A 12787-nucleotide genomic window follows, 5' to 3' on the forward strand; every position below is an offset into this window, starting at 1 on the left:
TGAAGTGTAAATATCTTCTTTTCAACACCTGAGAGAAATATAAAAGCATCACACACTAAAATTTTTATTGTAATATTTATTAGTGGAATTGTGTAATTTTATTTACTCGTGAAAAAATAATTTGACCACATATTCATGGATTAACTAAAAAACTAAAAACATGAAGCAATTGCCTATCATATGCAAATTTCTCTATTTGGCTCTGGATGTACATGTGAGGGGGTAAGATAAATAAAGCACAAATCTTGCTGTAAAATAACTCAATTTCCTGAAAGATTTATACTCTCCTGAGGCAGGGAAAGTCATCAACTATAGTATAAGACAGAATGAAGTAAGCACCATTACTCCACCTACTTCATAACATGTCCAAAAGCAGTAACTCTTTTTAAAAATAATGCTAAAGGTAAATATGCATAGATGATAATTTCATGTTAAAAAAAAGTGACTGCCTTTCCGAGAATTCCAGTAGAGTCAGTGAAAGCTCCAGCTTAAATCCTGAGTTGTAGAATCACTAAGAATCATGTCCATAGGGTATTGAATACCACACTGACAGCAAAATGATACACTGTTGGTTTAAATGAGAGTGAACATACTGTCAGACTTTATGACAAAACTCTTCTGAAAACTGTGTTAACATTTAAAGTTTAAAAATGTTTTATTACAAAAAAGAGAAAATACCAATAAGATAAATGAATGTGTGGATCCTTATCAATTAGAATCATGAAGAAATAAAATAATTGTATTACAGAAGATCATATATTCAAGTGTTTATTAGCATTTATGGTGACATAAATATTCAATTAGAAATACCGAAAAAAAAAAAAACTAGGAAAGTTCTCATTGGAATAATTTAATTAACATGACATAATAGAAATTGAAATAATCTTTATTTAGAAACCTTTAAAAAATAAAATAAATGTAATGTTTATCTAATATACTTTCTAAAAAAACATAAAGTAGGAATAAGAAGTGTGATTTCCTTTCATCACTGCAAAGAATTTGGAGAATTATACTGTCAAATTAAACTATCATAAAATGCACAAGACTGAAATGTCAGTTTCAGAAAATGCTAGTTTTCTTTTAGCTCAAGCAGTATTCAAATTATAGAAATATAAAATTATTTTAGGAATGTGTATCTGCTTTTTTAAAATATATATTTGCTAATTACTACTTTACATCTTGTTGGTTGTTTTTCACTTGCAATAAAGATTCTAAAATCATAATCTTGTCACTTCACTGTGTGGTAAACAAACATATGGAATAGTAACAATATTTGAGATATAAAATTTTCTTACACTTTTACTGATTTGTGTTATATTTATGTTTGTTTAGGCTGCAATTACAAAGTTCTGAAAATAGTAACTAGTTTAAAGTTTATATTATATTAATCTGATTGTAGAAATTTACATAAAAGTTAGATATAGTCATGCACACACTACTTCTTTTGAAGTAGAGTTTTTTATATTAAATTATCTGTGTGCCAGTATGTGTGTTTTTGTGCGAGTTCTGCCGCTGCCACAACCAAAGTAGAGACTAAGGATTTATTTAAATGTAGTTTATTTTGAAAGTAATACCCAAAACAAGGAAAGAGGAACCAAGGCTCAAATAGATTTTTTATTTAATGATAATCAGTTTACACTGCCTCATATCAAAATGGTCACACAAGAGTTCAAGTACGATTCAATGGGCCTTCAGCTGTAATGTCTCCAGAATATATTTATGATTATATCCCTTTTTTGAAATTTCTGTAAAAGAAAGTTAAAAAACAAGCTTAAATTAGATAATACATTGAATCAATTTACTCTAGAGGATAAAGGAATATTACCAGAACTTTTCCTAGGGTCAAATTTTAAAGAAGAGGGAATAGCTACAAAAAAAGAAAAAAAAAAAAAAAAAAAGGAAAGAAAAGGAAATTATTATACTGAGGAAAAGGAGGAGAAATAAAAGTTCTACTTAAAAATAAAGGTATGTGTGAGGGTGTGGGGGGAGTGGTTAGATAACCTGCTTTATAAATGTACCTGCAGATGGTTCCAAACAACACGTCAATTTTTGTTCTACTATTAAATGCACAATACAAGAATCTGGTTTGCTTATTATGTATTGTGTCACCTTTTCTCAGTCTCGCCTTTGATTTTAGCCATGTGTTCGGTTTACACTTGTCTCCCTGGGATCTTGAGTCCGTCTCTCACTCTCTGCTCTCATGTGCCTCTCCGTGCATGTCTTTAGAAGCGCACTCTTCACGCAGGGAAGCAGAACCTTGAAATGTCCAGGATATTTGGCCTAGAGTGACAACTCTAAACCAGTGGGAAATGGGAACTGACTGGTATGCATCCTTCTTCCTGTTAATCCTTGAGTCTCAGATGGATAGTTATGAAAACCATTCCATATGCTCTTTGAAGTTTTCAAGTGGCCTGAGCCTAGTTTCCCTCAGAATCGACTAAGACACTATAATTATTTTTTTTTTTAATTTTACTATTTTTTAAACTTTTTATTTTATATTGGAGTACAGTTGATTAACAGTGTTATGTTAGTTTCAGGTTACAGCAAAGTGATTCGGTTATACATATACATGTATCTATTCTTTTTCAAATTCCTTTCCCATTTAGGTTGTTACATAATATTGAACAAACAAGGACCTACTGTATAACACAGGGAACTCTGCTCAATATTATGTAACAACCTAAAAAAACACTATAACTATTGTTTTTATCTTTGCTCCTGCTCCCCAAGACTACTTCCAAAAAATCTACATGCACAAAATTCTGCCTCAGCCTCTGCTTTAATGGTGGTAGTTAGGAAAGACAAGCTGATTGAAGAATTACCACCCACCAAAATTTAGTATAATGTTAGTATAGAAATACTATTTATTCTACACTTCTTAATTCAAGTGTTGCCTCAAATGACATTTCAATGTTTTGTAATCTTCTTAGATATTTTTTTTTTCATTTTAAATGTAAATTTGAAAATCTTCTATATTGTGTTTGTATAAGTTTTACAAAGCAATATTTTAGTATTTTATTTTGTTGCTTATTTTATTGTATTCCTTATTTAATAATAATAATAATTTTAAGAGTTATTTTACTATGGATTTCTTGGTTCTCTAAGTTACAATAGATATAATTATCAAATAGAAATATGATCACATTAGAAACTCTTATGATGCTTGGCAATGGCATAGCAAGGAGTACACAACAAAATCTTGTCCTTATTAACCCTTCTTATTGTTTAACGTTCCTTAATAATGTGTTAAAAAACATGAAATAATAATATGTTAGGTAAGAATCAATTACTTTCAACTAGTCTCCTATTTTAAAATATTTGGCATCTGGATTTGGTTCTAATGGTCATAAATCATGTTGATAAGCTAATAGTTACTGGATAGTTTATTCACATTGTCTCATTTAGAGTTATTTATTCACTATTCTATCTGAATAGCATCTCCTGTTACTCTCTATCCTGTTACCTTGATAATTCTCGTCCATGGCACTTATCAATAACTTGCATCCTATAATACACTTGTAGGTTTATTTGTTTATTTGCCATTTCCCCCACTGGAATATAAACATGATGAAGACAAGGCTTCTGTGTTCTGTATCTGTGTGCATGGAAAACAGTAGATATTGAATCAATATTTGTTGTTTAAAAGAATGAAAGAAGTTACACAAAACCTTTGAAAAGAGGTTTTGTCCTGCTTCCAAGATGTAGCAAAGTATCAATAAGCGATCTTATTCTATAGAGAGTTTTTAATGTGCCTGAATGAATATGGGCACCTGAAGGATGTCCCATTTGCTGCCCAGATCTCTGGCACATTTAGACCTATCTCATAATCAATTGGAGAGTCTCAAAGTGAAACAGAAACTTTATAAAACTCAATGCACTTTATGTTAAGATTACCTACTGTGATCTTTTCTAAAATGTGAAACTGAATGAATATTTCATTAGACATTTTATAAAGAAGTTTCAGAGTAGCAGGGATATGGCATATGCTATGTCAAAGAAATAGTAATATAGATGACATTGAAACGCTGACATTGTAAAATATTCATGACCGTATAAGTATCTATTAAGAAGCTGGAATCATAAAAACTTCTTGCATTGGAAATGCATCCTGCTTCCTCACTTAAGAAGACTAAGCAACGGGTGCCTACAGTATACTTATTCTCTCACAGTCTCTTTTTGATGCTCTCAGAATATGTAGGGGGAAAAAAGCTAGATATATGTAAATGCAAATCCTTAGGACTCTAAACAGATGTTTCTCTCTGTGAATAATCCTCTTAAGGAAACACTACTGATGGTGAAACTTCCCGTTGGCAGCCTCTTAGATGTTTGTCCTCTCTGTCTATCCCTGTCACTGTCTCTCTGTCTCTGTCACACACATACACACACACACCCACAACTCCTTTTACTCATGCCTTTTAACTGAATAATTATAAAAGTCTTAAAATTATATAATCTGTTATCCCTTACAAAGAACTTTCTCATAATTATTTCATCCAACAGAAGCTCACCAGGCAGCAGCATGATGAGACATCTTTAGATGAGAAAATGGAAATTTTGGAAAGTTTGGAATCTTCTCAAAGATTTCGTGTCCAGATGTCAGACACGGAACTGAAGGCAGCCTTTCTGATTCTAATTCTGATAGTGGAGGAAAATCCTATGAGCTCCAGCTTTAGTTTCTCCTCCCCCTCTTAATTCTCCTTCTTCTTCTCCCCCCACTCTTCTCTCTCTCTCCTCTCTCCCTTCCTCTCTTTTTCTATCACACACACACCTACTTATATCACAAAATCAACATTTATTTCCTCAAAATCAGTTACAGTTTGATTTGGGAGTTGCCTTTCTTCCCTAAACAGAAAACAAATGTATATTTCCCATGCTGAGGTACTGAGACTATACAATTTTATTACTAAATATCTGATGATTAGTTTTTATTTTTGAGTAATATCATTAAAAGGCTGACATTTTACAATATTTTTAATTTTATACTTATTTATTTTTTATTGAAATTTAGTTGATTTACAATGTTGTGTTAGTTTCAGTTGTACAGCAAAGTGATTCATATATATATATGTATATTATTTTTTTCACGTTCTTTTCCATTATAGTTTATTACAAGATACTGAATATAGTTCCCTGTGCTATATAGTAGTTCCTTGTTGGTTATCTATTTTATATACAGTAGTTTGTATCTGCTAATCTCAAACTCCAAATTCATTCCTCCCCACCCCCTTCCCCTTTGGTAACCTGAAGTTTGTTTTCTTTGTCCTTAAGTCTGTTTCTGTTTTGTAAATAAGTTCATTTGTATCATTTTTTAGATTCCACATATAAGTGATATCATATGGTATTTGTCTTTTTCTTTCTGACCTACTTCACTCAGTATGATGATCTCTAGGTCCATCCATGTTGCTGCAAATGGCATTATTTCATTCTTTTTGTGGCTAATAGTCCATTGTGTATATGTACCACATCTTCTTTATCCATTCCTGTCAGTGGACATTTAGGTGGCTTCCATGGTAAAAACCTAACATTTTGAATGCTTATTGCCAGATATTTTATTAGGATAGGATATTTACCTCATTAACATATTAAGTGAATAATATTATCATCTTAATTTTAGAAATGGAAAAATTGAGGATGAGAGTTTCTAACTTTGAACAAGATGATACAGCTTAATGACTTACTAATATTTCATACAGGTTTTCCACTCTCTTTGTCTTGAACTTATTATGATTCCACATTTGTTACCTGTTGCTTTCAAGATTCCATTTCTTTCACAGTGAAGTGTTTCTAGATATATTTGTTACATTTAATTTTATAGTTATTCATGAGAAATATAGCAGTTGTTTTCAAATATCTTTGTTTTTAATGTGTCTTTTATTGGGGTCAAGTTAAATAATTAATACCCACGCAACCACATGCACTCATTTTTTTCAAATGTCAGTAGTACTACAACAGCCGCCCTTTTCATCATAGAACCAGATGCACTAACCATTAAAATAAAATAAAGTAAAATATAGGACTAAGAGGCAACTGTAAGAAATGGAGTTTAAAATGGAGGATTTTAGCTTAACCATTCTGTTACTCCTTATAAATTATTTTGGCGCTCCATAAGCTCTAAAATCTAAGAAACGTCCTCAAATTTGTCATGCTTTTCTCTAGCAGATACCCAGACACATTATGATGAAACACCAATGCAAAGAGCATATTTCTGGCTATTTCTATTCCAATCTTGAATTAGTATTTCTTGAGACAGAGAGAAAGAGAGAGAGGAAGAGAGAGAGGAATTATGGCCAAATGTACTTTTTTCATATTTATGACAATCTATTAAACTCATTAGGGAAAATATTTTTAATTTTACTATATTTTCATAATTAGATAATAATCAAAAGTTCAGTGAATATTTGGAACCCATATGGTCTGTTGTCTTTATGTAGTCCTTTTTCAACCACAACTAAACTTTTATTTCTATTTTCTTTTCAATCAGTAGGAAAGCTTACAAATAAATTCTGAATTTCCACATAGTCTGGCTTTTAGCAACACTGGCCTGACATTCTAAAAGCGACTCTAAGCTAAATGGGAGAATTTGTTGCCTCTTATAAACTGGTCAAATGCTCTACCGTGGCCCCAGCACTCATTGCTAATTTACATACCTAAACTCTCTCAAACACGTATTCACTTTTCCTGCAGCCTCTAAACATGCTCTGTCCTATCTAGCATTTGTTGTAATCTGGGGCAGCAGAGAAAAAAGGAGACTACAAAATCGAGCAGTTATCTGGTACTGTTAAGTGTGACTGACAGCTTGGTCAGTAGAAACATGCCTCCAAGAAGCTGTGTAAACTCTGCCTCAGGCTCACATTCTCTATTAGAAACAGTTCATCCCACACGGTACTAATTCCACCACATGTCTAGGTCTCATAGGGGTGGACATAGGACCCAAGCAGTATCAGTGCAGAAGCCCTGAGGCTGTAGGCAAGTACTGTCAGATCCTTCTTAGAGTTCAGTCAGAGCCAGAGCCCACTTGTTGCTGGAAAAGCAAACAAGGGAGGTAAGAAGATTTAAAGATGTGCACGGGGTTGTCTGATGCGACACTGCACACCAACCAGAGCTAAAGAATGAGAGCTGACAAGGTATGCAAATGCACAGTGCATTTGCATACTCCATCAGCTCTCATTCAGAGCAAATACTGAAAAGTAGGACATAAATGACTGCAGTCAGGAAGGGCTTTCTGATTCCTTTTTTTTTTTTTTTGTCTTTTGATATAATTTAAAACTTACATATAAGTTGCATGAACACTACAAGGATTGCTTTTGGGCTCTTTAATGAGACTGACAAACTTACACATTCTATCAGATTTGCCAACATTTTCCATAGAAGGTATCATTTTACAATCCCACAAGCACTGTATGAGAGCTACAGTTATTCCATAGACTCCAAACGGTTTATTAGATATATGTATTTTATGCTTATATATGCATGCTTATACATATATTATATACATTTATAAATTCATATTTATACATTCACACAAATATATGTATAAATACATATGTATTATACACATGCCCAGTTTTCCTTTCCCTTCCTGTATGGATTCTACCTATAATTTAAAGATTTCAGAAAATTGAAGAAGCAGCAACTCCCTGTATTTTTTCTCTCAATTTCCAGACAATTGCCAAGACTTCTGAATTTTAATCATGAACTATTTTCTAAATCCATCCACTCTTTCTCAAATTATCTTGTTCATGCCATCGTTAAACTATCTCTTACTGAAGGGTAAGTGATTGTCTCAGTGGTGATAGATACTATATTTTATAAGTGTACCCAGGAATGTTTGGAGAGGTTTAAGTGCAGATTGGAGTAGACTCCAACCTGTGGAAAGTTCACAGTCCTGGGTGGAGAGAAACCCTCCATCCCAGAGTGAGGAGACAGAAAGGATGGACCGAGCCCATAAGTCCACATCCTCAGCTCTTTCCCCCAGATGTTTTATGGGAAATTCACTAAATAAAAGAAAAGAGCTCTGCTTTCCTGATATCCAGAGTGGAATTTTCAATGAAGACATAGACTCATAGCCAAAGGAGTCTTGTTTTTTTTTTCCCTAAAGCTAGTATTCTCTTTGTATTCAGGCTGAAACTGTAAGGATGGGACAGAACCTTTGTAGCAGTGTTCCAGGGTGGTCTAGAAGTGTTTTTTGTTTTGTTTTGTTTTGTTTTGAGTCACAAGCATGGGAGATATACTGAAGAGTTATTAGTAAACAGCAAAACATAAAATTAGTGTCGTTGGCTTCATTACTCCTAGGAAAATATATTTGACAATATATGGATGCACTTGAACTTTCCTTTTCTGCATGTGAATATTAAGTGAATTTGTGCTCTGAATCTTAAGTTCACAGAACATTGGTACATTTACCAGTTAGTCAGTGATTCATGGTACTAGTTTTGAAGAATTTTATTATTAAATAGATGTGATTTTTAAGCATAAAGGAAAACAGGTATTCCTTATATTTCTTGTGGTGGTTTTTACATCAATTTAAAAGAACATCTCAAACTTCTGAGACTTTTTTGTATTTACCACTTACTACATAAGAAAACTGTTACATTAATTACCTTGAGTGTGTTAACTCATTTACATCATTTCTTTTTCAGAATTCTGAAATACTTTAAGCACTCACTGTTTCAGTAGAAGTTGTTTTGTGAGGCGCAAGGTTGAACTTGTTCTTTGCTAATTATAATTTTGCAAGTACTTGACTAAAGATCTGGATGGTCAATGGTGATATGAAATAGAATATTTCAGAATTAGTATTGAAGTGAAAGTGAGTTGCTATAAAAACCACTCCATTAAACTTTGAAATATTTGAATATATTTGATAATACAGAAGTTATTGTATTTTACAGCAAAGTTGTGAAAATTTGTAGGAGAAATTGCCACATGTGTGGTTTCTCAAAGGTGTCTGTTTTTAGAAATGTTTGCTGTTTTCTGAAAGTGCCTTCATGACTCTTTGTACCAGTGGACTCATTCCTGTGTGCTGAGCTGCTCACATTGGGCTGCTGTGTTACACACTAGCTAAGTGGGCAGTAACTGAGACTATCGTACAGTGATAAAACCACAATTTAAAAGGCAAAATATCAATCTAATATAATTCATAATAAGTTTGCAAAATCATATTTTTAAAGGAAAATTAGTATTTTTTCACAACCAGAAGTATAACTTAATAATAATCAATCTAGCAGCACTGTGTGGGAAGTGGTGAAAGTCAGCTTGTCCATAACAGAAACTCTTATTTTTCCTTCACAAATGTACTTCTTTATATTTCCTTTCTGAGGCATCAATACCCACCTAGTCGCTAGCCTGGTTGGCCCTTGATTCTTCCATTGCCTTTTCATCAACCTCATTTAACTATGTTTAAATACTAAAAACTCTACTCACTCCAAATATCTCCTCCTCTCTCTCTCTTTGTTTCTTCCAGGATCTTGCAACCTTTCTTTTCCACTATTTTAATAATCTCCTAATGTGTCCCTCTGCCCTGGTGTCTCAGCTGCAACAAGTCCATCTTTCACAGTGCCTCATAAGGTCATTTACAAAGTACAAATCCAGACTTGTCTGGACAGACCATTGTCTTAAAAGAATCAATGGTTGGGCTTCCCTGGTGGCGCAGTGGTTGAGAATCTGCCTGCCAATGCAAGGGACACGGGTTCGAGCCCTGGTCTGGGAAGATCCCACATGCCGCAGAGCAACTGGGCCCGTGAGCCACAACTACTGAGCCTACGCGTCTGGATCCTGTGCTCCACAATAAGAGAGGCTGTGATAGTGAGAGGCCCGCGCACTGCGATGAAGAGTGGCCCCCGCTTGCCGCAACTAGAGAAAGCGCTCGCACAGAAACGAAGACCCAACACAGCCATAAATAAAATTAAAAAAAAAAAAAAGAATCAATGGTTATATATACACTCTGAAGTGAAATCCAAAATCCTCAGTACACCATATAAGAATTTTTATAATACTACCTTTAATTATTATGTAGCCTCTTCTCCTCTTCCACATTTACTGTATCATTGTTCTATATATTTTTTAAGTTGGCCAAGATCTATACTGTCCAGTTGAAGTATATCCAGCTGAAATATCATTAATATCATTAATCTGGTAAAATTATGAAATGATTTTGATTATCATATTAATGATTGAAATATCATTAATCTGATAAAGACAAATGTATTGTAACTGTAAGACATAGACTAACTTTTGACAGCTTAAGAAAAAAGAATGTAAAATAACTCATTCATAATTTTTACATTGATTGCATGTTTAAATTATAATATTCAGAAACATTGGCTTAAAATATATATTGTGAAAATATATTTCATCTGCTTATTTCACTTTAATTTTTATCTGAGTATTAGAAAATTTAAAGTTGATTTTGTGTCATATGTTATGTTTCTATTGGTCCATAAGACTCTAAATGCTTAAAGTTTTTAAACAGGTTCCACTATTTTATATGTACACATATTGAAAAAACTGTTCCCATTCCTAGGAATGCTTTTACACTTAAATTTGCCTAGAACTCAAACATCTATTCTCAAGTAAATCTTTTCAAAATCCTATGCAACCAGACTTGGTTACTTCCCCTGTCACGCTGGAGGACGTTCTTCCAGATATTGTGGCAATCCCACCAGTATTTATTACCATCTATACTATGCTCTGCTGCTTAATGCCCATTCTCATCTCATATTTTCTGCTCTTGATTTTCATACCTGACCTCTGACATCTTTATTCTTCTATTCTAGACTAAAAATTAAATCATCCTTAGGAAAAAATTATTCATTTCTGAATTGAAGAAAACTCAAAAAATGATAAATGGGTTTGCTTAATAGACTACAGCTCAAAAATAAAATACATACAATACCCTGCAGAGTATGTATTTGTGTGTGTGTGTGTGTGTGTGTGTGTGTGTGTTTAGGTATACTTGTTGGGGGGTAGAAGTGTTTATGCTTTCACGTGAAGATATGTAAGAACATTTCAGGAGGCGGAAGTAAGGCTATCAGAGGGATATTTTTTCAGAAGCGTCATGAGAATTTTCACAGCACCTAGGATGAATGTGGTTGGAAATAATTGTAAAGGGGATTAGTTCCCTTATCATTATCCCAAACACAATTTAGAAAGAAACCACAGAACACAATTCATTTTCAAACATTTAAGAAATTCTCAAAAAGGAAGTTCATAAAGGGGTCAATATTTCCTGGAGTCTAAAGAGTAACACTAAGTAATACACTATTCAATAGTTTCTTCATATCTTGGCAATGTTTGATGGGTAAAATCCATTTAAAGGTGTATTTCTTGTATTTACAACAGTCAAGATGATATTTCGACTAGTCAATCATTAAGGAAATTTAGGACACACTTGTATCATTTATCTTACATTTTTTGAATGGTATTTTATTGAAACTACTCATTTGAAATCATTGTTTTCAGATCATAAATAAAACATTGCTAGCATAACCTGTCTCATAAATACCAATGTTCACTATTACTGCTTATTTTAAGGTACAATGCATTTAAATTAGTAACATGAAGGTGGAAACCTATAATGGAAAATTAGAAATTTTGATTTAGTTTGACTTCAGTTCTTTGTATTTAAAAAAGTTTTCACACCTTCTAAACGTTGCCATATAGTGCCATAAATTTATAAAAAATGCATTTATCCCATTATGTGTCTAAATTTTCTGAATAAAATTCCTAAAAATGAGCCTAAACAAAAATGTGCTTTGTTTTTACTCAGGTTTATGTCTTCACAATGAATTTCTTTTACATATATTCATAAACAAAAAGCAGTTTGAGAATATTAAAATATTACACAATATAGTAGGTATTCAGTAAACTCTAAAGGAGATTTCAGTTTTTGAGTGACCATGAAAGTGACTGAACATGTTCTTCTCAAAACACTTTCTTCTAATTTTATTTTACTACCATTTATTTATTCATACATAAAATTTTAAAAACATCAAGTTAACTTATTATAAAGTTAATATTACTGAGCTTAATTATTACTGTCATATTTCCTAGAATTTTTTTTTCTTCTTCCTATTCCTAATTAGGTCTTTACTTATTTTCAATTACATTTTAGAAAATGGACAAACTTGAGAAATATGTGAATATATATTTCTTGACATCTCATATAACCCAGTTCACTTTAAACATCATTGTGGACATTATGGAGCTATTTAGAGAGTGTGTTTAGTGTAGGATATATAAAAAGGATGACACAATTTCTTCCCTCACTGTGCTCATCCTGAGGCTAAATAAAACTTGTAAATAGGTGTATGAAAGCAATGCTATTACACATCCATTTAATTTACTCATTGAATATTGTTTGAGTAACTGCAATGTATGGAGCTTATTGAGGGAGATAAAAAGGACACAGGTGTAAATAAAAACAGATGCAGTATGTACCTATAATGGGGTCAAAGCTGAAGGTTACACATATAAATAAATAATGCACAGTGAGAGAGAGAGAGGAATGGCATGTGAGTGGTGTACAATTGTAGCATGGCAGTAAGAAGAACTTATCCTAACTTCAGTAGATAGAGAATGGTGTGCAGAGGAGGGGCATTTGAGACTCATATTAAAGGATAAGGAACCACTTTTCATTTGGAAAAATGGGATTAGGGAATTCTGAGGAAGATAATATTTTGTCAAATTTCTTGGAAGCCTGAGGAGCATAAAGTATCATAGTATCATTGAAGAGGATGAAAGAGATCAGGCTTAATCTGGAGAGGAATCTATTAAGGCCATAAATGAAGGG

This window comes from Balaenoptera physalus (assembly GCF_965194825.1).
Source record: "Balaenoptera physalus genome assembly, chromosome: 9".
Taxonomy (NCBI): Eukaryota; Metazoa; Chordata; class Mammalia; order Artiodactyla; family Balaenopteridae; genus Balaenoptera; species Balaenoptera physalus.